This window comes from Tachyglossus aculeatus, chromosome 19 (assembly GCF_015852505.1).
Source record: "Tachyglossus aculeatus isolate mTacAcu1 chromosome 19, mTacAcu1.pri, whole genome shotgun sequence".
In the NCBI taxonomy this organism is placed as follows: Eukaryota; Metazoa; Chordata; class Mammalia; order Monotremata; family Tachyglossidae; genus Tachyglossus; species Tachyglossus aculeatus.
Window position 1 is genome coordinate 15,898,206 of NC_052084.1, and position 27,965 is coordinate 15,926,170.

The following is a 27,965-nucleotide window of genomic DNA, read 5'->3' on the forward strand; positions in this document are numbered from 1 at the left end:
ATATAATAATAAATAATGATGGCATTTGTTAAGCGCTTACTATGTGCAAAGCACTGTTCTAAGCGCTGGGGGGATACAAGGTGATCAGGTTGTCCCACGTGGGGCTCACAGTCTTCATCCCCATTTTACAGATGAGGTAACTGAGGCTCCGAGAAGTTAAGTGACTTGCCCGAGGTCACACAGCAGACATCTGGTAGAGCCGGAATTCGAACCCGTGACCCCTGACTCCAAAGCCCGTGGTCTTTCCCCTGAGCCACGCTGCTTCCCTGATATCCCTCCTATCAACACAGCAGTCACTCAAACAACCGTATTTGTTGAGAGCTTATTATGCGCAGAGGACTGTAATAATGATGACGGTATTTGTTAGGCGCTTGCTACGTGCCAAGCACTGTTCTAAGCGCTGGGGTAGATTCAAGGTAATCAGGTATCCTATGTGGAGCTCACAGTCTTAATCCCCATTTTACAGATGAGGAAACTGAGGCACAGAGAAGGGAAGTGACTTGCCCCAAGTCACACAGCTGATACGTGGCGGAGCCAGGATTGGAACCCATGACTTCTGACTCCTGAGCCCGTGCTCTTTCCACCAAGCCACGCTGCTTCTGTACTAAGCACTTGGGAGGTTACACTATAACAGAGATTTTTTTATTTTTGTTACATGGCATTTGTTAAGCCCTCACTACGTGCCAGACACTGTTTTAAGTGCTGGGGTAGATACATGGTGATCTGGTCGGACTCGGTCGGTGACTCACACGGGGCTCACGGCCTTAATCACCGTTTTACAGATGAGGTAACTGAGGCACAGAGAAGTGACTTGTCCGCGGTCACAAGGGAGACAAGTGGCAGAGCCGGGACTAGAACTCAGGTCCCACGGGGTTAGTTGGCACGTTCCCTGCCCGCCGTGAACTTAAAGCAAGCCACTGAGGCGGCCAAACCGACACTAACATATCCCAGACCTCCTTCTGGTCATTCATTCAATCGTATTTATTGAGCGCTTACTGTGTGCAGGGCACTGTACTAAGCGCTTGGGAAGTACAAGTTGGAAGCATATAGACACGGTCCTTACCCAACAACGAGCTCACGGTCTAGAGGGGGAGACAGACATTAATATAAATAGATAAAACAATAAATTACAGATATATACATAGGTGCTGTGGGGAGTCATTCATCCAATTGTATTTATTGAGCGCTTACTGTGTGCAGGGCACTGTACTAAGCGCTTGGGAAGTACAAGTTGGAAGCATATAGAGATGGTCCCTACCCAACAACGAGCTCACGGTCTAGTGGGGGAGACAGACATTAATGCAAATAGATAAAACAATAAATTACAGATATATGCATAGGTGCTGTGGGGAGTCATTCATTCAGTCGTATTTATTGAGCGCTTACTGTGTGCAGGGCACTGTACTAAGCGCTTGGGAGGTACAAGTTGGAAGCATACAGAGACGGTCCCTACCCAACAACGAGCTCACAGTCTAGAGGGGGAGACAGACATTAATACAAATAGATAAAACAATAAATTACAGATATATACACAGGTGCTGTGGGGAGTCATTCATTCAATCGTATTTATTGAGCGCTTACTGTGTGCAGAGCACTGTTCTAAGCACTTGGGAAGTACAAGTTGGAAGCATATAGAGACGGTCCCTACCCAACAACGAGCTCACGATCTAGAGGGGGAGACAGACATTAATACAAATAGATAAAACAATCAATTACAGATATGTACATAGGTGCTGTGGGGAGTCATTCATTCAATCGTATTTATTGAGCGCTTACTGTGTGCAGAGCACTGTACTAAGCGCTTGGGAAGTACAAGTGAGATGGTCCCTTTTCATCCCTCCAGGGTAGGGCTGGCCTTCTCCCTGCCCCGGTCAGCCCAGGCCCCGGCCACTGCAGGATTAGCGTGGCTCAGTGGAAAGAGCCCGGGCTTTGGAATCAGAGGTCAGGGGTTCAAATTCCGGCTCCGCCTCTTGTCAGCTGTGTGACTGTGGGCAAGTCACTTCACTTCTCTGGGCCTCAGTTCCCTCATCTGGAAAATGGGGGTTAAAGACTGTGAGCCCCCCCGTAGGACAACCTGATCACCTTGTCACCTCCCCAGTGCTTAGAACAGTGCTTTGCACATAGTAAGCGCTTAATAAATGCCATTATTATTATTATTATTATTATTATTATTATTATCATCCCCACTTTCCAAATGAGGGAACTGAGGCAGGGAGAAGGGAAGTGACTCAGACTGAACCTGGAAGTCAGAAATCTGAGTTTCAACTGGAACCTCACAGGGGCTCGGCTGGGCTGAGCCAGAGAGGCCAGGCTGCGGAAGTTGGACTTGGAATTAAATTCAAAAGCCCATCCTAGACTCTCCTCCACAGCCAATCAAGCAAGGCCTACTTAGAGAAGCAGCGTGGCTCAGTGGAAAGAGCCCGGGCTTTGGCATCAGAGGTCATGGGTTCAAGTCCCGGCTCCGCCACTTGTCGGCTGGGTGACTTGGGGCGAGTCACTTCGCTTCTCTGGGCCTCAGTTCCCTCATCTGGAAAATGGGGATTAAGACGGTGAGCCCCACGTGGGACAACCTGGTCACCTTGTAAACTCCCCAGCGCTTAGAACAACTTGTACTTGTACAAGTCAACTTGTCAACTTGTACTTCCCAAGAGTACAAGGGAATCAATCAATTGCATTTATTGAGCGCTTACTATGTGCAGAACACTGGACTATGCGCTTGGGATGTCCAAGTTGGCAACATATAGAGACGGTCCCGACCCAACAACGGGCTCACAGTCTAGAAGGAAGAGACAGAGAACAAAACAAATTAACAAAATAAAATAAATAGAATAGATATGGACAAGTAAAATAGAGTAATACAGTGCTCTGCACACAGTAAGCACTCAATAAATACGATTGATTGATTGATTGATTAGAACAGTGCTTTGCACATAGTAAGCACTTAATAAATGCCATTGTTATTATTATTATTATTAGTTTCTAACCTAACTCCTTCCTGCTGCAGTGAGAGCCCATTTCCCCAGTCCCGTCCTCCCGCCTCCTCTAGGACATGGCTCTTTCAGAGTGACAAAGAACACTTTTCAGCTCCCCTTCGGCCTCCTCTTCCCCGAGTATATTAGTTCGGATTCTTTTAGTTTCACCTCATTTTTCCTGTTTCTCGGTCTTTCCGCAGTCTGTGGGGAATTTCCCCAGGACCACCTTGGTTTCCCCGGTCCCTGGGCGGGTACGGGAGAGCCTGTCTCTGAGCGGAGGCCTCCCTTTGAATCTCTGTGGATTCCTGCTTCGGGGTCGTGGGCTTTGGATTGGCTCCATTTGGTTGTCGCCCACGACCCCAAAGTCTGGCCAAAGCAGCGGCCCAAAGACTTCGGATCAGGAAGGTGGGAGCTGGGAGATAGGCATTCCGGGGTTATCGCCGGGCAGGAAATGAGTTTCGATCAAGCTGAACCACTGACAAGATTAAGTGGGAGATAGAGTGCTTGCGAATATCAGCTCAGCATTAATCCTGTCTCCGGGAGAGCGGTCCAGGGCAGGCTCTCCGCTCCTCTCGGGGCTGATGTCCGAGCTGGAATCAGCCGGGCTGGGGGACTCCTTCCTCATCTGGGGTTCTGAAGTTGTAGTGGATGTCTGGGAACGTTGCTTTCATCTCGGTGGAAAGATGCAGTGAGAAGGGAATCAATCAATCAATCAATCAATCGTATTTATTGAGCGCATACTAAGTGCTTGGGAAGTCCAAGTTGGCAACATCTAGAGACGGTCCCTACCCAACAGCGGGCTCACAGTCTAGAAGGGGGAGACAGACAACAAAACAAATTAACAAAATAAAATAAATAGAGTAGATATGTACAAGTAAAATAAATAGAGTGATAAATCCGTATAAACATATATACATATATACAGGTGCTGTGGGGAAGGGAAGGAGGTAAGGCAGGGGGGATGGAGGGGGGAGGAGGGGGAGAGGAAGGAGGGGGCTCAGTCTGGGAAGGGAAGACCTATAACACTTATGTACATAGCTATCATCATCATCATCATCATCATCAATAGTATTTATTGAATGCTTACTGTGCGAAGAGCACTGTACTGTGCGCTTGGGAGAGCGCAATACGACAGAGTTGGCAGACACATTCCCCGCCCAGGAGGAGCTTGTATTATAAATTGCCAACTTGCACTGCCCAAGCGCTTAGTACAGTGCTCTGCGCACAGTAAGCGCTCAATAAATATGATTGAATGAGTGAATGAATAAATTATTTCCTTATCAGTCAGTGGTGCTTATTGAACACAATTTATTGAATTATTGAACACTTATTTAGAGAAGCGGCGTGGCTCAGTGGAAAGAGCCAGGGCTGGGGAGTCCGAGGTCATGGGTTCTAATCCCCGCTCCTCCACTTGTCAGCTGTGTGACTTTGGGCAAGTCACTTCACTTCTCTGAGCTTCAGTTTCCTCATCTGTAAAATTGGGATTAAGACTGTGAGCCCCTCGTGGCACAACCTGATCACCTTGTATCCTCCCCAGGGCTTAGAACAGTGCTTTGCACATAGTAAGCGCTTAACAAATGCCATTATTATGAGCCCACTGTTGGGTAGGGACTGTCTCTATATGTTGCCAACTTGTACTTCTTAAGTGCTTAGTACAGTGCTCTGCACACAGTAAGCACTCAATAAATACGATTGATTTATTATTATTATTATTATTATTATTATTATTATTATTATTATTATGCAGCGTGGCTTAGCTGAAAGAGCACGGGCTTGGGAGTCAGAGGTTGTGAGTTCTAATCCCCGCTCTGCCGCTTGTCAGCTGTGTGACTTTGGGCAAGTCACTTAACTTCTCTGTGCCTCAGTTACCTCATTTGTAAAGCAGGGATGAAGACTGTGAGCCCCACGTGGGGCAACCTGATTACCTTGTAAGTACCCCAGCGCTTAGAACGGTGCTCAGCACATAGTAAATGCTTAACAGATGCCATATTATTATAATTATATGAAAAGGGAGGGCGTTCCAGACCAGAAGCAGGACCCAGGTGAGAGGGTGGAAGTGAGATCATTGAGATCGAGCTACGGTGAGTAGCTTGGCATTAGAGAAAGGAAGATTGCAGTGGGAAATCAGGGAGGTGAGGTAAGAAGGGGCAAGATGATTGAGAACTTTGAAGCCGAAGGTAAGGAGTTTCTGTTCGATGCGAAGGTTCTTGAGCAGTGGGGAAACACGGACTCGTCAGTTTTGTAGACAAATGGTCCAGGCAGCAGAGTGAAGTATGGACTGTGAGCTCATGGTGGGCAGGGAATGTGTCTGTTTGTTGTTCTACTGTACTCTCCCAACCACTTAATATGGTGCTTTGCGCACAGTTAAGCGGTCAGTAAGTACGACTGAATGAATGAGTGACTGGAGTGGGGAGAGTCAGGAGGCAGGGAGGTCAGAAAGGAGGCTGATGCAGAAGTCTAGGTGGGATAGGCTCACTGTGAACAGGGAATGTCACTATTTATTGTTGTGTTGTACTTTCCCAAGCACTTAGTACAGTGCTCTGTACACAGTAAGCGTTCAGTAAATACAACTGAATGAATGAATAAATAAGTGCTTGGATCAATGTGGTAGCAGTTTGGATGGAAAGGAAAGGTAGGTTTTAACGACGTAGAGGTAAAACCGACTGGATACGGGGGTCCATTCGTTCATGAATTGATAGATGGTACTTATTGAGCACTAACTCTGTGCAGAGCGCTGAACTTACCACTTTGGAGGGTAGAGTGGACTTGGTAGACATGATCCCTGCTCTCAAGGAGTTTACAGTTTAGCATAAATGCTACCTGGGAAGCAGTTTGGCCTAAGGGAAAGAGCCCAGGCCTGGGTGTCAGAGGATGTGAAATACTCATCCAGCTCTGCCTCTAGCCTGCAGTTTGACCTAGGACAAATCAGGTCACTTCTAAGAGCTTATTACAGCGCCCAGTGTTTAGTATAGTGCCTGGCTCATAGTAAGCGCTGAACAAATAACGCTATGATTATTATTATTCTCTGTTTCCTCATCTGGAAAATGGGAATTCAATACCTGTTCGCCCTCCCTCCCCAGGTGGCACAGGGACATCGTCCGCCCTGATCATCTCGGCTCTCCCCCCAGCGCTTAGGACAGTGCTTGGCCCATAGTGAGCGCTTCACGCACACCACAATTATAATTATTATTATTACTGAAAGACAAATGGACTGGCCGGGATTTACCGTGATTCCAAGAGTCCCAGGCTCCGGCTCCAGAAGTGAGAGAGGACCCAATCCGGGAACTTGCATGCCGAAGCAGGCTTCTGAAGGAATGGCCAAACTGGAGACCGTCCAAAGTCGAAGAGGTCAGTCTGGGTGACCACTTTACTGCTCAAGCAGATCCGAGCTACCGTTGGACTCACTTCCAGTGATAATAATAACGACGATAATAACAATTGTGGTATGAAGTGCTCACTATGTGCCTAGCATTCAATCGTATTTATTGAACGCTTACTGGTTGCAGAGCGCTGTACTAAGCTCCTGGGAGAGTACAATTTAACAACAGACACATTCCCTGCCTCCGATGAGCTTACAGTCTAGAAGCAGAGGCAGACCTGAAGTAGAGACTGTGATTATTATTATATTTGTTCAGCACTTCAATCTCTGTGCCTCAGTTCCCACATCTGTAAAATGGGGATGAAGACTGTGAGCCCCACGTGGGACAACCTGATTACCTTGTATCTACCCCAGAGCTTAGAACAGTGCATATAGTGAGCGCTTAACAAATACCATTATTGTTATTATAATTGATTGATGGATTACTATGTGTTCTAAGCACCGGAGTAGGTACAAGTTAATTGGGATAGACACAGTCCCTGCCTCACATGGGGCCCAGAGTCTAAGATGGAGGACGAGCAGGTATTTCATCATCATCATCATCAATCGTCATCATCATCGTCATCATCAATAATCGTATTTATTGAGTGCTTACAGTGTGCAGAGCACTGTACTAAGCGCTTGGGAAGTACAAGTTGGCAACATATAGAGACAGTCCCTACCCAACAGTGGGCTCACAGTCTAAAAAAAATTTTTTTTAATCCCTATTATTTAATCCCTATTTGTGGGAACCGAGGCCCAGAGAAGTCAATTGACTTACCCAAGGTCACACAGCAGGCAAATGGCAGGTCTGGAACTAGAACCCAGGTCCTTTGACTCCCAGTCATGGGATCTTTCCATTAGGCCATGTTTCCATTCCCGTTCATTCTGGAACAAACTTGTTCCAGGAACGTAAAGCTCCTACAGGGCTAATTCCCCTGGTTTTCTGGTCTCCTGAGAAAATGGCCCCTTTGGCTAGCTGGGGTTAGGCCTCTCAGCTCTCTGGGCCATGACAGCGCTTAGTACAGTGCTCTGCACACAGTAAGCACTTATGAGAAGCAGTGTGGCTCAGTGGAAAGAGCCTGGGCTTTGGAGTCAGAGGTCATGTGTTCAAACTCCATGGGTTCAAATCCCTTCTAGACAGTGAGCCCGTTGTTGGGTAGGGACCGTCTCTATATGTTGCCAACTTGTACTTCCCAAGCGCTTAGTACAGTGCTCTGCACACAGTAAGCACTCAATAAATACGATTGAATGAATGAATGAAACCCCGGCTCCACCAGTTGTCAGCTGTGTGACTATGGGCAAGTCACTTAACTTCTCTGTGCCTCAGTACCTCATCTGTAAAATGGGGATTAAGACTGTGAGCCCCATGTGGGACAACCTTGTAACCTCCCCAGCGCTTAGAACAGTGCTTTGCACATAGTAAGCACTTAATAAGTGCCATCATTATTATTATTATTATTATTAAGTACCCAATAAATACTACTGATTGACTGACCGATTGACAGCAGCGGAAAGGCTGGAACTGCGGATGAAATGTGGTTCTGTTATCTCAGAGGAAAGCGGGCTGAGGGTGGGTCCTCCCTAGGATCGTGGGACATTTGGGTTGGAAACTGTAAGCTCATCCGGGCAAAGTACACGTCTGCCGCATCTGTTGTATGGTATCCTCCCAAGCGCTCCAAGGGAAGCAGTGTGGCCTAGTGGATAGAGCCCGGGGGGCCTGGGTGTCAGAAGGATCTGGGTTCTAATCCTGGTTCCACCACTTGTCTATTGTGGGAAAGTCACTTCACTTCTCTGTGCCTCAGTTCCCTGAACTGTAAAATGGGGATTAAGAGTGGGAGCCCCGTGTGGGTCAGGGACTGTGTCCAACCTGAGTAGTCTGTAGCTATTTCAGCATTTAGTACAGTGTCTAGCACATAATAATAATAATAATAATGGCATTTGTTAAGCATTTACTATGTGCAAAGCACTGTTCTAAGTGCTGGCGTGATGCAAGGTGATCACATTGTCCCACGTGGGGCTCACAGTCTTCATCCCCATTTTACAGATGAGATCACTGAGGCTCAGAGAAGCTAAGTCACTTGCCCAAGGTCACACAGCAGACATGTGGCAGAGCCAGGATTAGAACCCATGACCTCAGACTCCCAAGCCCGCGCTCTTTCCATCGAGCCACGCTCGGTAGAGTATACGTATAGTAAGCGCTGAAGAAATGCCTTATTTTGTTAGTATGTTTGGTTTTGTTCTCTGTCTCCCCCTTTTAGACTGTGAGCCCACTGTTGGGTAGGGACTGTCTCTATATGTTGCCAATTTGTACTTCCCAAGCGCTTAGTACAGTGCTCTGCACATAGTAAGCGCTCAATAAATACGATTGATGATGATGATGATGATGCCATAAAAGAGTGCTTAGTTTAGTGTCCTGCATCTAGTAAGCACTCCATATATACCGTTGATGGTGAGGAGGAGGAGGGAGGCTTTCGGGTCTGGAATTGGTTTCCGTCTCTCACGGTCCAGGAGGGTTCAAAGTGGGGCTGGGTGAGGCATCCCACCCTGGGCAGACCAAGATTTTGCCAAAGTGATCAAAGCAGCAGTATCGGCATCTTAGACTGTGAGCCCCACGAGGGACAGGGACACTGTATTCGACCTGTGTATTAGACTGTGAGCCCACTGTTGGGTAGGGCCTGTCTCTATACGTTGCCAACTTGTACTTCCCAAGCGCTTAGTACAGTGCTCTGCACACAGTAAGCGCTCAATAAATACGATTGATTGATTGACCTGATTGACTTGTATCAACCCCAGCACTGAAGCCAGCGCTTGGCACAGAGTAAGCACTTAACAAATACAACAACAAAAATAATAATGCCAATGATAATAGGGTCCCGTGGGAAAGGGTGAGGTCTTAGGGCAGACAGGAAATCAGATAGGAGAGAGGCTGACAAGAAGTGAAAGTGGAGCTGCCAAGGCAGTTAACTCCTCCTCCAAGTGGCTCCAGAATTAGTCATCCAATGAGCGGCCTCCCGATATTTCCCGGAATTAGGGGCTTGGATCCCCTCACCCACTGGCAAGCTAAGCAATATACAAATGAGGGATGGCAGTGACATCATTGGTAGGATTTCCATTTGAAGGACTGAAATCCACACTGGTTAACTCCATCCCTTCAGCTCCACAGCAGGGTGGGAAAGCCACGCTGCCTGCCCCTTGGCTGCAGGCAGGGCTGAAAATATCCTTACTCACTGAGTTCTTTATGGGCAGGGAATAAGTCTACCAACTCCCTTGTCCAAGCACTTTGTACAGTGCTCTGCACACAGTAAGTGTTCAATAGATACCATGGATTGACTGACCAGTCGAGCCTTGTTCTCCTCTCTGTCGCCAATGGCGTGGCTCAGTGGAAAGAGCCCGGGGTTTGGAGTCAGAGGTCACGACTCCAAATCCCAGCTCCGCCAATTGTCAACTGTGTGACTTTGGGCAAGTCGCTTCACTTCTCTGTGCCTCAGTTCCCTCATCTGTAAAATGGGGATTAAGACTGTGAGCCCCCCGTGGGACAACCTGATCACCTTGTAACCTCCTCAGTGCTTAGAATAGTGCTTTGCACATAGCACATAGCACAGCGCTTAATAAATGCCATCATTATTATTATTATTTCCTCTCCCTGGCACTCCCTCCCCATTCCCACCCCAAAGCTCTCCCGTCTTCAAGCTCGTCTCCTCCAAGAGGCCCTCCCTGATTCATCTTCCACCTCCCCACCATAAATCCCTCCAAATGCTACTTGGAAGGATTCTACACTCTCAAAGCATTTAAGTACTCACAAACTCCCACAACACTTATGAATAAACTGCCTCTTCCTCCTCATTATAATTTGTTTTCATGTTTGTCTCCTCTGCTAGACTGTGAACTCCTTGAGGGCAGGGAGCTCTAGTGGACTCTCCCAAACACATAATAAATTCATTTGTACACAGTGAGCACTCAATAAATCCTACCAATTGCTCGTTTGATTGTCCAACTGGTTAGCTCTTCAAATAATAATAATGATGGTATTTGTTAAGCGATTACTGTGTGCCAGGCACTCTGCTAAGCACTGGGGTGGATACAAGCAAATCAGGTTTGACACAGTCCCTGTCCCACAAGGGGTTCACAGTCTTGATCCTCATTTTACAGATGAGGTAACTGAGGCACAGAGAAGTGAAGTGATATGCCCAGAGTCACACAGCAGACAAGTGGCGGAGCGGGGATTAGAACCCATGACCTTCTGACTCCCTGCCCTGTGGTCTATCCACTATACCAGGCAATTCCAAACTCCACCCTGCTCACCCCCTCCCTAAAAGCCCTGCTCCTTTTCACCCCCACAATCTGGAAAAAAAGTTTCCCATGGCCCGGGAGGCTGTTGCAAGCAGAATGAGAGCGAAGAGTAATAACTTTGTTATTTGTTAAGTGCTTACTATGTGCCAAACATTGTGCTAAGCACAGGGGAAGGTACGATACAATCAGATTGGACACAGACCCTGTCCAGACTGTGAGCCCCACGTGGGTCAGGGACTGCGTCCAACCTAATTACCCTGTATCTACCCGAGCACTTAGGACAGTGCTCGGCACTTAGTAAGCACTTAACAAGTACCACAGTTATTATTATTATTATTTAGGAGGGAGAACAAGTAATGGATCCTCATTTTACAGAAAAGGAGATTGAGGCCTAGAGAAGCAAAGTGACTTGCCTTAGATTCATTCATTCATTCATTCAATCGTATTTATTGAGCGCTTACTGTGTGCAGAGCACTGGACTAAGCGCTTGGGAAGTCCAAGTCGGCAGCATCTAGAGACGGTCCCTATCCAACAGCGGGCTCACAGTCTAGAAGGGGGAGACAGACAACAAAGCAAAACGTATTAACAAAATAAAATAAATAGAATAAATATGTACAAGTAAAATAAATAGAGTAATAAATATGTACAAACATATATACATAGATCACACAAGCAAGCAAGTTGTGCATTTAGCTTTAATTCTATTTGCTCTGACGACTTGACACCTGTCCACGTGTTTTGTTTTGCTGTCTGTCTCCCCCTTTTAGACTGTGAGCCCGTGGTTGGGTAGGGACTGTCTCTGTACGTTGCCGACTTGTACTTCCCAAGCGCTTAGTACAGTGCTCTGCACACAGTAAGCGCTCAATAAATATGATTGAATGAATGACCTGGATTAGAACTCAGGCCTATCTGCTTCCCCGGCCTGTGTCCTTTCCACTAGACTATAGGGACCGTCTCTATATGTTGCCAACTTGTACTTCCCAAGTGCCTAGTACAGTGCTCTGCACACAGTAAGCGCTCAATAAATATGAATGAATGAATGAATGAATGAATGAATGAATGAATACTGCTTTTCCAAGCTTGGACAAAGCCTCAGAGGCAGGCGAGGGAGGGCTTTTCCAGGGCCTCGAAAAATCTCCATTTCCCAGACCTTCTCTGGAAGCGAAACAACTCCAACCAGCAACCGCCAGCCCTTACCTCAATCCAACACCAGAAAGGGCTGGGCCAAAAAGGCCCCATCCTGCCCAGAGGCAGGGGGATGGCCACATTGACCTCTGCAAGCTCTTCCTCCGCGTTGCGACGGTGCAAGACTGGGTGTCTCCGGGGAGGGCTGGTCTGAGCAAAGAATCGGCAATCAGGAGACTGGTATGCTACCCCATGGCCGCGGTTATCTCCCAGCATCCCGACCCTTTAACCAGGTCATTAGGCCAACCCCGACAAGTCTGGACTGGGACACATACTGTCCCCTGAGAGATGTACAGAGAGAAATATTTGGCTTAGGGGTGAATTTGGAGGCCGGTTCCCGGCTGGGGTGAGCGATTTCAAAAATCAGCTACGGCACAACCGGTGGAATCGTCCCCCAGGGTGACTTCAATCCGTTCTTTCAGCGAGAGTTTTCTTACTGGAACAGTCCTGCATCATAATTATTACTCTGCTCCAGTGCTTAGTACGGTGCTTGGCCTATAGTAAGCGCTCAATAAATATCATCGTTATTATTATTTTCCAAATGCTGCTTTCCCAGCACTCTGTTAAGGGCTGGGATAGACACGAGATCATGAGATGATCATCGTAATTGGTGCCAAGCACTGTACTAAGCACTAGGGGAGATAAAAGCAACCTGATCCTGTCCCAAATAGGGAGCATGATCTAAGAGGTGGGAAAAGAAGGTATGGGAAACTGGGAAGTAGCATGGCCTTGTGGAAAGGACACAGGCCTGAGAATCAGAAGACCCGGGTTCTAATCCCATCTTGGACCCTTGCCTGTGTGACTTGTGAGCCCACTGTTGGGTAGGGACTGTCTCTATATGTTTCCAACTTGTACTTCCCAAGCACTTAGTACAGTGCTCTGCACACAGTAAGCACTCAATAAATACGATTGATTGATTGATTGATTGATCTAACTTCTCTGTGCCGCAGTTTCCTTAACTGGAAAATGCGGATTCAATACCCGTTCTTCCTCCCCCTCAGACTGCGAGCTGTACACGGCACAGGGACTGTGTCTGACATCACTACCTTGTCTCTAACATAGTGTCTGGCCCATAGTCAGCACTTAAATACCACAATTAGTTAAGGAATTGCCTCAATCAATCAATGGCATTTATTAATAACAATGGTATTTGTTAAGCGCTTACTAGGTGTCAAGCCCTGGGGTAGATACAAGGTAATCAAGTTGTCCCACATGGGGCTCACGGTCTTAACCCCCATTTTACAGATGAGGTAACTGAGGCATGGGGAAGTTGTGACTTGCCCAAGTCCCACAGCTGACAAGTGGCAGGGTCAGGATTAGAACCCACGACCTCTGACTCCCAAGCCACTAAGCCACGCTGCAGAGTGCTATATTAAGCGCTTGGTAGCATACAACAAAACAGATGGTGGTGGAGCAGGATTAGAACCCAGGTCCTCTGACTCTGAGGCCGGTGCTCTATTCACCATACCGCGTCTCACTAGGGCACACTACTTGGGAAGTTCCATGTGGCTGGGGATTGTGTCTAAAAATTATTTTGTAGTGTACGCTCCCAAGCACAGAGTTCTGTACATGGTAAGCACTCAATAAATACCACTGATTTGTTGATTGATTGATGGAGTTTTGAAGCCATTTCCGCCCTCTGCCCCTCCCCAGTCCTCTGCCTCTTCTCCTCAGACTGTGTCTTCTCCATTCATTCAATTGTATTTATTGAATGCTTACTGTGTGCAGAGCACTGTACTAAGCACTTGGGAAGTACAAGTTGGCAACATATAGAGATGGTCCCTACCCAATATTGGGCTACAGTCTAGATGTCCTTTGCCCCGTCTCTCCTGCTCTTGGGCTTCCTTTTCTCACTCTCTGCCTTTATCTCTTCCTTCCCACCTCTCTCAGTCTCCGCCGTCAGTCTCCCAAACTAGAGGCGGGCCCTCTTCCCTTCAAAATAAACCACATTCCCAGCTCAAAGAGGAAAATCTTTTCCAATAAGGACGCGGTAAACGTCCAAGAGCTCAAGATTCTGTCAGACGGCCCAGCCCGGCTCGGTCTGCCCTGTGTGGCTTTGGGGTTTTCTGTAGCTCGAGAGCCAACGTCTGCTGGTGACCCCGGGAGGAAACGGATTCAAACGGCATCCAGGAGGCCCGGCCCCAAGCCTGCAGATGTTTGGGAAATGGTGTGTGGCTTCCCACGGCAGCACTTAGCTCTCCGCGGGGAAGCCGGCCTCAGAGATCGAGTCCCAGGGAGTTTCCAGTGCCACGGTCGGTCCGGATTCCAGGCGTCCTTCATCGGACGGGAGGCGCGCCCAACTCTCACCCACCTCCGAGGCGTCTGGCGGTTGGGGTCGGACTGCGTGTGTTTGCTCGTCCTTGGGCGATGGTGCCCGGGGCCGCTTTGATTCCTGGCTCATTTTTTCCCACTTAGATCACTCGGATGTATCGATCCCAGGCCGGGTGGGAACGCCTCACCCTGAATGTCTCACCCTCAGGCAGGGAGGAATTTTGAGAGGTCATCTCAACCATCCCCCTGCCTCCACGGAAGGACTGCGTCAGATCCATTTCGGCCTTACCCCCTTGTCTGTTGGGAAGCTCTTCCTTCCTCCTGACTCAGAAATAAATTGATAGACAGAAAATGATTTTAAAAGACCATGAGAATAGGTGTACGTGAGAAATAGCAGTGTCAGTCGTATTTATTGAGCACTTACTCCATGCAGAGCGCTGTACTAAGCACTCGGGCAGGTACAATACAGCAACATAACAGACCACGTTCCCTTCCCGCAACGATTAATTTGCATAACTGCTCCATTTTTTTCCATACAATTTTTGTTACGATAAGACAAGTGCAAGCATTAAGTCTACATTAAGATGAAGAAGAGCCAAAAAAAGGGGAAAAACAGGAGACGGAAAGGAGGGGCTCCCCTGCCCGGCTGCTATTTCTCAAACCTGAGTTCCTTGACGTGGACTTCAAGCTCCTTCCATCTCTCCTGGCTGTCTCTCTGACTCCCTCTTCATCCATCTTTCCTCAAGCTCAGTGCTCCAGCCAACGACCCCCTGTTTCCATTCCTTCACAGAGCAAGCCTCGGTGTCCCCCAGAACAGACGCCCCGCTCTCCTGCCCTTCAGCAAACCACAGTCCTCCCGACTTTAGAGAAGCAACATGGCCTAGAGGATAGGGTCCAGTCCCGGGAATCAGAAGGACCTGGGTTCTAATCCCAGATCTGCCACTTGTCCGTTATTTGACCTTGGGCAAGTCGCTTCTCTTTTCTGTGCCTCAGTTACCTCATCTGAAAAATAGGGATTAAGATTCTGAGCCCCATGTGCCCAACCTGATTTGCTTGTATCCACCACAACACTTAGTAGAGTGCTTGGCACACAGTAAGCGCTTAACAAATGCCACAATTCTCCTTGTGATTATTACCTCCGACACTACTAAAAGTCCAGCTCCTGCAGGAAGCCTTTCCGGATCAATCCCATCTGCTTCTGGCCTCCTCAACCACTTCAGTTACGCTTGGCATTTCCACTCATCTCGGAACATTTTGTTTCGATTTCTGGGCCGCTTGCGATCCGTGCCTTGCTGAAGTGTTTTTACAACTTTGTTACTTGCACGGAACATCCACTTTTCGGGGGGACAGCTCTGAGCCTTCTATCTTATCTCTCCAATCAGACCGTCAGCTCCCGGGGGGCTGGGATGGTGCCCTTTCCTCCCCCCCAGTCTCCCCCAAGGTCCCTGCAGAGCCCGGTGGGGTTTCCGGCTGTCCACCTCCATAGCCCGATCCATGCTCCTCGCTGGAGAATTCCGAGCAGGAATCCCGTGGACCAGGCCGCCTGGGACAGGAATTAAGACCGTTAGCCTCCCCAGAGGCAGCGCATCAGTGGTACGCACTGCCCCGGGAGATTATCGCAGCAAATAACTTGGCCGGATTAAAGGGGATTAGACATTTATGGGAAGGAGACGAATTCTTTTTGTTCCACGCACGGGAGGAAAGGGAGCCTCGATTTCCAGGCTCGGCATTTAGCGGATCCCGGGGGCAGGTTATCCCGCCCTGCCCTCTCCCCATCATTCTCTCCTACTCTCGGGGTTTCCTAGAGTAGAGGCTTGAGGGTTACAATTCATAACTGTAATTTTTAAAATTTACATTAACATGTGTCTCCCCCTCTAGACTGTAAGCCCATTGTGAGCAGGGAATGTGTCTGTTCTTGTGTTATAGTGTACTCTCCCAATCCCGTTGTTGTGTAGGGACCGTCTCTATCCATTGCCGACTAGTACTTCCCAAGCACTTAGTACAGTGCCCTGCGCACAATAAGCGCTCAATAAATCCGACTGAATGAATGAACTTAGTACAGTACACACAGTAAGCGCTCAATAAATACGACTGCCTCACGACATAGCTCTGCAAAATGGCAGGTGTGATACTCCGCGGGCCGGGTCACGCTGCGTCCTCCTCAATCTCCGAGCTCTCGAGCCAACTTGTACTTCCCAAGTGCTTAGTACAGTGCTCTGCACACAGTAAGCGCTCAATAAATACGATTGAATGAATGAATGAATGAGTACAGCAGGAGGCCAGTGGTCAGTTCTAGTCCACGCGGGAGTCCAGGCCCGGCCAAAGTGGACGTTATAGAGTAGCTTAGTGGAAAGAGCCCAGGCCTGGGCCTCATCTGTAAAATGGGGACTGTGAGCCCCATCAGCAACAGGGTCTTTGTCCAAACTGATAGTTTTGGATCTACCCCAGTGCTTAGAACAGGGCCTGGCACATAGCGAGAGCTTAACAAATACCATATTAAAAAAAAAAAAAGTGCTGCGGGGCTGAGGGAGGGATGAATGAAAGCTGCAAATCCAAGATGAATAAGCCAGAAAGCGTCATATCGTTCATCCACCTGCCTCCAGCTGGACCACCCCTTAAACTCATCCCAGACAGAAAAGACTATCCCCTGAATTTATGGGTCTCTAGACAAGATTCAACAGTTTCCCTCTGGCATTCCTTTCAGTGTCTCCCACAGTTCTACCCTCATTCCCTCTTCCTGCAGTGGGATTTGATTTCCCCTTGTTCTGCCCTCAAGGTGGGGAGGGAAAACAGCGGGTTGCCAGCCTCCGCGCAATGACCCTTGGGAGTTACTCGGTGGTCCAGGCCGACTTCCTCTCACTTATCCCCTGCCTTCAATACTTCAGGGTAGATAACTGTTGCCAACTTGTACTTCCCAAGCGCTTAGTACAGTGCTCTGCACACAGTAAGCGCTCAATAAATACGATTGAACGAATGAATGAATAACACCAACTCATTGCACAAGCCCTGTTTCCCAGGGCTCCTTCTCCTCCGAACCTCTCCCGGCTGAGCCCTCTCCCATGCTTCCCTATCCTCTTCCCGTTCCCTGCCAGCCCTCAGGGGATCAATCTCTAGACTCTGAGCTCATTGTGGGCAGGAATGTGTCTGTTGTTATACTGTACTCTCCCAAGTGTTTTGCACACAGTAAGTGCTCAATAAATACAATTGAATGAGTGAATGAATCAATTAATGGTATTTATTGAGTGCTTACCAAGTGTGGAGCACAGTACTAAATGCTTGGGAAAATACAGAGTTGGTGGCAACAACTCTGCCCTCAAGGAGCTTACAGTCGAGAGGGGATAGCTCTGCTCGGTCGGCCCACCCGCTTGTCCCCGACTATGCCATCCGGCCTGCTGTCTGGCCAGCCCAGGCATCCACGATAGCCTGACCTTCTGCAGCTTGGTTGTTTTGTCTGAAGCGATGCCCCTTTCTATTTGGTCTAGACCCGAGGCGGGAGTTGCCAAGGGAGGGAGGGAAAGCTGGCCGACGGAGAACCCAGAGAAGCAGCGTGGCTTGATGGATAGAGCAAGGGCCTGGGCGTTAGAGGGACCTGGTTTCTAATCCCAGCTCCACCATTTGTCTGCTGGGAGATCTTGGGCGGCTCACTTCACTTCTCTGGGCCTCAGTTCCCTCACCTGTAAAATGGGAATGAAGACAGTAAACCCCATGTAGGACAGGGACTGCGTCCAACCTGATTATCTTGTGTCTACCCCAGCGTTTAATACAAAGCCTGGTACACAATAAGTGCTTAACAAATATCATTTAAAAAAAAAGGGTGCACCCGAGCTGATCCCAGAGCCAAATCTGCAGAAGGTACACAAGACATGAGCTCTCTGACTTTATTTCCTGGTAAATCGCTTCCTCTCCCAAGCCCTAACACAAGCCCTAACAGCCCGGGCCCCGCAAGATGATAAAGAACCAATCAGCAGACTTCCCCCATTGAGAAAAACCTTTTCTGATTTTTTCTTTGCTTGTTTGTTTGGGTTTTTTGTGGTATTTGTTAAGTGCCTACTATGAAGCAGGCACTGTTCTAAGTGCTGGGGTAATTAACAAGCTCATCAGCTTGCCTGTCAGTCAGTCAATCCTATTTATTTAGTGCTTATTGTGTGCAGAGCACTAGACTGAGTTGTTGGGAGAGGACAATATAACAATATTGTTATTTATTAATTAATTATTTATTCATTTATTTTACTTGTACATATCTATTCTATTTATTTTATTTTGTTAATATGTTTGGTTTTGTTCTCTGTCTCCCCCTTCTAGACTGTGAGCCCACTGTTGGGTAGGGACCGTCTCTATATGTTGCCAACTTGGACTTCCCAAGCGCTTAGTACAGTGCTCTGCACACAGTAAGCGCTCAATAAATGCGATTGATTGATTGATTGATTGAACAATAAACAGGCACATTCCCTGCCCACAGTGAGTTTACAGGGGAGTCTTACAGTCTTAATCCCCATTTTACAGGGGAGGTAACTGAGGCACAGAGAAGTAAAGTGACTCACCCAAGGTTACTTATCAGACAAGTGGCGGAGGCAGGATTAGAACCCAGGCCTTCTGACTCCCAGGTAAGTGATCTATCCGCTAGGCCATCCTGCTCCTCTGTCCCTGGAAGGCAGGGATGTCTTGGGTACGTGGGCTGATTGGCGCGGCAGTTGGTAAAATTAGGATTGGGCCAGCCTGACTCAATCGATCAATCAATCATATTTACGTGAGCAGAGCACTGTTCTAGCCACTTGAAAGAGTACAAAATAACAAAGCTGGTAGACACATTCCCTGCCCACTGGGAGATCATTGTCAAGGGGGGAGACGAGACATTTATATAAACAAATACACTACAGTTCTGTACATAAATGCTACGGGGCTGAGGGTGGGGGGATTAACTCCTATGAGCACTTGAGCCTAGAGGATCGGACCTACCCATCCATCCATCCCGGCTTGAGGAGACAGGCAACTGAGATGCTCGATTTTGCCGGAGCATATGTGTCTTCTCGGCCTTTCAGGAATTAGCCAATGTTCTCCTGGCTACAGAAGCCTGTGTGGATATCGCACCATGCTGTGTTGGATGAAATAATAATAACTGTGGAATTTGTTAAGTGCTTACTGTGAGCCGAGCACTATATTGAGTGCTGAGGTAGAGACAAGATCATCAGCCCGTACATGGTCTCCATCCCACATGCAGCTCACAGTCTAATGGGGAGGGAGGACAGGAATTGAACCCCCATTTTACAGTGCTCTGCACACAGTAAGCGTTCAATAAATACGATTGATTGATTGATTGATTGATGAGGAAACTGAGGCACTGAGAAGTTAAGTGATACAAGTTAATCGGGCTGGACACAGTCCCTGTCCCACATGGGCCTCACACTCTTAATCCCCATTTTTCCGATGAGGTAACTGAGGCCCAGAGAGGTGAAGTGACTTGCCCAAGGTCACGCAGCAGACAAAGCAGCGTGGCTCAGTGGAAAGAGCACGGGCTTGGGAGTCAGAGGTCATGGGTTCAAATCCCGGCTCTTCCGTATGTCACTTGTGTGACTTTGGGCAAGTCTCTTAACTTCTCTGGGCTTCAGTTACCTCATCTATAAAATGGGGGTGAAGACTGTGAGCCCCACATGGGACAACCCGATCACCTTGTATCCTCCCCAGCGCTTAGAACAGTACTTTGAACATAGTAAGTGCTTAACAAATACCAAAATTATCATTATTATTAAGTGGCGGAGGGGGATTAGAAACCAGGTCCCTCTTTCTCCCCGGCCTGTACTTTATCCACTAAGCCACGCAGCTTCCTGCCCTCTCTATCCAGAAACACCCACAAGGTTGGGGCTGTGGGGAAACAGCCCTGCGTCCCCTCCTTTCCCTTCCTCCACCCGAGGCAGACGCGCCCTGGGACGGGACCAGATTCCTTTCCCGGAAGTCTGAGTTCCTGCTGCCTCCCTCTGAGTAGAGCTGCTCCCCAGACGGGCTCCCCTAGGCCAGCCCATGAACACTCCCATCCGGGCTTCGTCCTGGAAGGGCCCCCGCTCCTCCAGAAGAAAAAATACCCGCAGCAGTTCCCTTTCACTTGCCCGCCACACCGCACCGCCCTTGGAGCCAAAGGGCACCTGTGGCCCAGGCCTGACACTTGACACCTTTCCGTCCCGTCTCTCCCCACATCTCCCATGTCCCTGTCAGATGTTCCTCGGGTCTCGAGAAGCAGAGCCGCCCGTCCTCTTCCCAATCATGTGCAACTGGACCAACACAGGTGCCCTGCTCCCGGGGTTCCCAGCTGCCTCTCAGTCGGGACCCGAATGGGCCCTTCTCTTGTTGGAACCCCTGCCCCCAGCTCTGCCCAGGGACCTGCATGCTGCCCCCCATTTCTCCGGGCCCCACTGAACCCCGGAACACCGCCGCCACCCCCCCCTCGGAACCGGTTCGCACCCGGCTTTGATGTCGCTCTGCCCAGGGTCCCAGGAAGGGCTAAAATCCACCACCGAGCACCCCTCCCATCCTCTTCCCTGCTACCCCGAGAGTGACACGAGAGGGCAGGTCTCTGCTCTGACATGCCGTTCTCATGACTTGGGGGACAGTGTCCCAGAGGGAGGGGAGCAGGGAGGGGCCGCCGATCCGATAGGCTGATAGCTTCTGGCTTTTTCCCTTGGCCCTTTCCTCCAGAAGGAGGAATCAGCCGGACCCGCCTTGGAGCTCTGAGGTGGGCGAGGCGAGGAGAGTCGGGGTGGGATTTGGGGGAGCGTGAGATGTTCAGAGGGAAGGTCGGAGGGAGGAGGCCCTTCCTGCCCGGGGAGGGGAATTGATGCAATTTTGCCTGAGGGCAGGGGGGTTGACCCCATGACCTCTAGAAGTTCCTTCCAAGATGGTATTTCTGAGAGGAGCCAACATGTTGCTCATTCAATCAGACAAGCTAGGTCCTGAGGAGAAATTCACCTCAGAGCAGGCCCATCAGTGGGGTCAGGGGAGGTGGGATGTGGGGAGAAGGGGGACTAGAATCAGCTCAATCTCCCGGGGACCCTCCCCCCGGCCCATCTTCTCCCCCAGATCTAGTCCAAAGACCCACCAGGCTCTGGGCCAGAACACATTTGTGGGGGGCCCTGAGTGATCCCCTCATGGGGCAACCTGCAGAGAGGTGGCAGAATTTGAGGGGGACGTGCCCCGGTCTGTGAGATTGGAGGCCTGGCTTCTGAGTGTGGTGCTGCTACCCAAGGGCACACTGGGGAACTGTGAACAAGCCACTGTTAAACATCCGGATGGCCCGGGGAACGGAGAACAGAGGTAGGCCAAGAACTGTTGGCCTGTGCCAGGAATCTCACAGCCAGGCGACTCAATCACCCGCTCCAGGGGGGCAGGGGGAGGCTTGGGTACAGAGGAGGAGGCGGTCAGGCGCACATGGCATGACCAGTCCTCCTTCACCCCTCCTCCTCCTCCCCTGCCCTCAGCCAGCGGCACCTCACTGATTCCACCCAGGTCACCGGACAGAAAAAGCCAAGCCGTGATGATTCATGGGTCAGCAGTGCTGTATCCCTCAGGAGTGACATTCATGTGAGGTTATTTTAATCCCCGCTGCTCCCGGTGCTAATGGGCTAAGGACACCGGCCCTAAAATAGCTCAGCTCACAAGGTAAACCATCCCTCTGGCCACGGTCAACACCTGACAGGTGCTCTCAGCCTCTTTACAGAAGCGACAGTGACTTCTACCTCGGTCAGTTCTGGGCAGAGCCCGGTCATGGGACCACAGGGGATGACAGAGAAAGGAGAATACAAATGAATGTGGCATTTGTTAAGGGCTTGTCGTGAGCCAACCTCTGTACTAAGCAGTTGGAGAGATGGAAATTAATCAGGTGAGACTTGGCCAGGGATCTGAGCCCCTTGGCTTCTTTTTGGGTCCTGCCTGCCACCCCAGGGCAGTCTGGGAGCAGGAGAAAAATGGGAAGCAGCATGGCCTAGTGGATAGAACACAGGCCTGGCAGTCAAAAGGACCTGGGTTCGAATCCTGACTCCACCACTTGTCTGCTGTGTGACCTTTGGCAAGTCACTTCACTTCTCTGGCCTCGGTTCCCTCATCTGTAAAATGAGGATTGAAACCGTGAGCCCCATCTGGGACAGGGACTGTGTCCAACCTGATTACCTTGTACCTTATATCCCAGCACTTAATCCCATGCCTGGAACATAGTAAGTGCTTAAAAATACTATGGGTTCTGTTGGTTGATTAAATTTAGTGTCTGTCTCCCCTTCTAAACTGTGAACTCTTTGAGGGCAGGGATCATGTCTACCAACTCTATTGAAATCTCTGCTCAAAGTGCTCAATAAATACCACTGATTGATTGGAAAAGAAACTTAACATTCATTCATTCATTCAATCATATTTATTGAGCGCTTACTGTGTGCACAGCACTGTACTAAGCGCTTGGGAAGTACAAGTTGGTAAACATGATGACCAAAGGCAAAGTAGACACCTCGGCCTCAATCTTTCAGATATTTCAGGTCAAATCTCACTTTTCCCTGAACATCCGGAAGATTGAGTCCAAGAAAATTGAGCCAAATCGGAAGCTGAATTACCAGATAAGTTGCTGGTGTCTTTCTGTCTTTTGTATCTTTGATTTCTCCCCTATCAATTAATCAGTCATATTTATTAGGCGCTTACTGTGCGCAGAGCATTGTACTATTGGGGATCACCCCCATTTATCTCTCTTCCCTAGCTCCCAACTCCTCCCTTTTTTCTCTCTCTTTCCAACTTTCCCTCATGTCTCCCTTTTTCTTCCTCTCTCTCTCTCTCAGTCAATCCATAAATGGTATTTTCTTAGTGCAGAGCACTGTACTAAGCGCTCTCTCTCTCTGTCCTTTCATTCTGGCCTCACCCCTTCTGCCCAGCACACGGGACTGACTGGTCCCCTTACTCCCAGCTCTTCACAACGGGGCTCCCCTGCTGCTTTGGGTATTCTGAGAGTCGTCCCCCCCTTATCTTTCCATGAGCCAGAACATCTGCAGAAGGGGATATAAGCTGAGCCAGCCAGTGCTCCTCTAACACAACAGCTGGAGGCCTCAGACATGTTCCAGTAGAAGAGTGCCACAGCTTCTCATCATCAATGGTACTTATTGAGCACTTACTGGGGTAAAGTCCCCTAGTTGGCCTCCGGTTCTCTGCCAGTCCAGGGTGGTGTATATTACACCACATTACATACATTATATATTACATATTACATTATACTTCCCCAAGTGCTTAGTACAGTGCATTTCACACAGTAAGCGCTCAATAAATTCGATGGAAGGAATGAAAGAATGGCCGCCCGGGCCCAAGAGAGGAAGGAAGAAGAAACAATATGGAAAGAAAATATCACTGGGGGCTCCAGCTACAGTTGGCCAGCCTTTTCCTAGGCTAGGCAAATTCCCCAGAGAAAAGGAAATTGGGTGGCAACCCGCAGAGAGGCGGTGAGCTTCTACGGCAGGGCTTCTGGGGATTGATGGGGTCCGGTGTGACGTCACAGGGGGATCAATCAATCAATCAATCGTATTTATTGAGCACTTACTGTGTGCACAGCACTGTACTAAGCGCTTGGGAAGCACAAGTTGGCAACATATAGAGACAGTCCCTACCCAATAGTGGGCTCACAGTCTAGAAGGGGGAGGCAGAGAACAAAACCAAACATATTAACAAAATAAAATAAATAGAATAGATATGTACAAGATAAATAAATAGAGTAATAAATCACTTAGATACACTTGGATTTGTTCCCTTTATTCACCTCTTCCTCAGCCCCCCAGCATTTACGAACATAGAGAAGCAACATGGCCCAGTGAATAGAGCACATTCCTGGGAGTCGGAAGAACCTGGGTTCTAATCCCAGCTCTGCCACTCGCCTGCCGTGTGACCTTAGGCAAGTCACCTCACTGGGCCTCAGTTACTTCATCCGCAAAATAAATACGACTGATTGATTGAGAGGAAGCCATCTGGGAAAGAATAGAAAGTGCAGCCTTTTCTACCAGCTAAACCAGTAATAATAGCAATTCTTAAGTGCTTACAATGTGCCAAGCACTGTGGAAGATATGAGATAATCGGGTCAGCTGCAGTCAGACACAGGGCTCGCAGTCAGCGGGGGAGGAAGAATGGGAATTGAATCCCCATTTTACAGATGAGGAAACTGAAAGACGGAGCAATGGCGACACACTCAGCAGGCGAGTTCTGGAGCTGAGATTAGAACCCAGGTCTTCTGACTCTGAAGCCCATGCTGTATCTACTATGCCATACCCAGTAAAAGCCCACTGGACTCACTTTGGGTCAAGGGGGCCACTGAACTGGACCACTCAGCCCTTTCACCTGATCTGCTCTCCCTTCGAAAGCCTCTCAAAGGAGCCGTTTTTTGAAAAGTTATTTGCACACAAATCACCCTTCAAAGCCCTACTGAGAGCTCACCTCCTCCAAGAGGCCTTCCCAGACTGAGCCCCCTTTTTCCTCTCATCCTCCCCATCCCCCTCACCCTACCTCTTTCCCCACCCCACAGCACCTGTATATGTTTGTACAGATTTATCACTATTTTACTTGTACATATTTACTATTCTGTTTGTGAGCCCACTGTTGGGTAGGGACCATCTCTATATGTTGCCAACTTGTACTTCCCAAGCGCTTAGTATATTGCTCTGCACACAGTAAGCACTCAATAAATACGATTGAATGAGTGAATGAATGAATTTTGTTAATGATGTGAATTTAGCTTTAATTCTATTTGTTCTGACGACTTGACGCCTGTCTACATGTTTTGTTTTGTCGCTTCTAGACTGCGAGCCCGTTGTTGGATAGGGACCGCCTCTATACGTTGCCAACTTGTACTTCCCAAGCGGTTAGTCCAGTGCTCTGCACACAGTAAGCGCTCAATAAATACGATTTAATGAATTTTGTTAATGATGTGAATTTAGCTTTAGTTCTATTTGTTCTGACGACTTGACGCCTGTCTACATGTTTCATTTTGTTGTCTGTCTCCCGCTTCTAGACTGTGAGCCCGTTGTTGGGTAGGGACCGTCTCTATACGTTGCCAACTTGTACTTCCCAAGCGCTTAGTACAGTGCTCTGCACACAGTAAGCGCTCAATAAATAAGACTGAATGAATGGATGAATGAATGAAATGCCATAGGATGAGCGGAAAAGGATCAAGGGCCCAGTGAAACCAAAGGACCCTCGGGGTTGAATTCTTTGGAGGTCATCTCGTCTATCCCCCTGCCGCTGGTTCCCAGCTGCTAACCAGGCCAAGCTCTAGCTCTGAGAAAGGCCCCCCTCCACCTCCACATAAAGAGCTTGGATTTTCTGAGCCAAACTGGAATCATCTGCTGCTTGTGTCCAAACCAGAAAGGATTGAAACCAGAGCTGGGAACCGGCCCGGCCCATAAAAACGGAGACAAGAAAAGCATTGTCTGCTGGAGAGAGACAGGCAGAATGGGCAAGGGGAGAGGTGCCATTTCCCCGTTTCTGCCCCCAGCATTTTGAAACGGCCCTTGAAAAGAAGGCACGCACGGTGAAAACCCGGAGGGCCGGAGAGCCAGTCCCACGGAAATAGTGGCCTTTTTCTCTCCCACGGATAGCGAGCCTGTGACATCTCCTCTAAGAGGCCTTCCCTGATTAAACCCTCCTTTCCTCTTCTCCCTCTCCCTGACTCGCTCCCTTCCTTTCATCCCCCCTCCCAGCCTGTAGCACTTATGTCCGTATCTGTCATTTATTTGTTTATATTAATGCCCGTCTCCTCCTCTAGACTGTAAGCTTGTTGTGGGCAGGGAATGTATCTGTTAGATTGTTATACTGTCAATCAATCAATCGTATTTATTGAGCACTTACTGTGTGCAGAGCACTGTACTAAGCACCTGGGAAGTACAAGCTGGCAACATATAGAGACAGTCCCTACCCAACAGTGGGCTCACAGTCTAGAAGGGGGAAACAGAGAACAAAACCAAACATACTAACAAAATAAAATAAATAGAATAGATAGGTACAAGTAAAATAAATAGAGTAATAAATATATACAAACATATATACATATATACAGACATTCTACTGTCCTCTCCCAAGCGCTTAGTACGGCGCTCTGCACACAGCAGAGAAGCGGCATGGCTCAGTGGAAAGAGCCCGGGCTTTGGAGTCAGAGGTCATGGGTTCAAATCCCGGCTCTGCCAGTTGTCAGCTGTGTGACTTTGGGCAAGTCACTTAAATTCTCTGGGCCTCAGTTACCTCATCTGTAAAATGGGGAGTAAGACTGTGAGGCCTTCGTGGGACAACCTGATCGCACATAGTAAGTGTTTAACAAATGCCATCATTATTATAGAGAAGCAGCGTGGCTCAGTGGAAAGAGCCCAGGCTTGGGAGTCAGGGATCATGGGTTCAAATCCCGGCTCCTCCACTTATCAGCTGTGTGACTTTGGGCAAGTCACCTAACTTCTCTGTGCCTCAGTTTCCTCATCTATAAAATGGGGATGAAGACTGTGAGCCCCATGTGGGACAACCTTGATTACCTTGTATCCCCCCCAGTGCTTAGAACAGTGCTTGGCACATAATAAGTGCTTAACAAATACCAACATTATTATAGCAAGGGCAACCCCACAATCTTCTGGTTAAGGGGACTTGACTGAAGGGGGGTGGTCAACACATCCGTTCCCCAGCCTCGGTCAGTCAGTCATTCAATCCTATTTATTGAGTGCTTACTGTATGCAGGGCACTATACTAGCCGCTTGGGAAAGTGCCAAACAATAACAGAAACATCCCCTGCCCACAATGAGCTTATAGTTTATAGGAGGCATCTGGAGTCTGGCCCAGCCCACAGAGGGATAAGTCAGGGGAACTGTGAGAAGCAGTGTGGCCTAGTGGATAGAGCACCAGCTTGGGAGTCAGAAGGACCTGGGTTCTAATCCTGGCTCCACCCCTAGTCTGCTGTGTCACCTTGGGCAAAGTCACTTAACTCCTCTATGACTCAGTTTCCTCATCTGTAATATGGGAATTAAGACCGTGAGCCCCACGTGGGATGCAGACTGTGTCCAAACTTATATCTAACCCAGAGCGCAGTACAGTGTCCAGCACATAGTAAGCACTTAGCAAATCCATTTTAAAAAAACCCTAAAATCTCCCTCCTGGTCTCAGTGAAGGACGGGCAGACTCCTCACTGGACTCGGAGAGACCAAGAAGGCTGAGAGAAGACTGCCCATGCTGGACTCAGTTGCTCTCTGTGTCCACACTTGGTAAGAATACAAGAAGAGGCTGGAAACTCCAGTGGCCGAGGGCATCGACCCACCCGAGAGAGGCGTGGAGTCTCCGTCCTCGGTTGGGAAATGGGGGGCGTGAGAAAAGAAGAGACGGCTGTCCGACCTAAGGGATTTCGGCATCGGTCTGTTTGGAGGCTAGGACGGTTGGACCAAGCGAAGAGTGGAAGTCGTAAATGCTACCCCGAGGGCCAGTTAAAAAGCTCTCCATCCCACGTCCTATGCCAATTCCCTGAATGGTTTGTGGTCTCCCGCTGCAAGGAGGATTCGTAGGGTCACTTCCACCCAGTGCGTGCCCTCCCCCATCCCTCCTCCCGCCTCCCGGCTCTCTCCCTCCTTGCAATCAGAGCATCCAGCGGTCCCACGGAGCCAGAATTGCTCAGACAGCCAAAGGAAAGTCAATAAAACCAGGGGGACAGGAGACTTTCCATCTCTCTGAGCCCGCAGCCTGGCTTGCATTAGACCCCTGCGTGACATCTCCAGACCACCGGTGTTCTCAGACCGGGACAGCACCTCCCGTGAGGGACGTGGGGCAGCGGGAGGGATGGGGAGGATCCGGAACTAATGGGGCCCAGCCAGGAAGGGAACAGAGAGAACAGGGAATAGGGCGGTGGTTGGTTTTCTTCC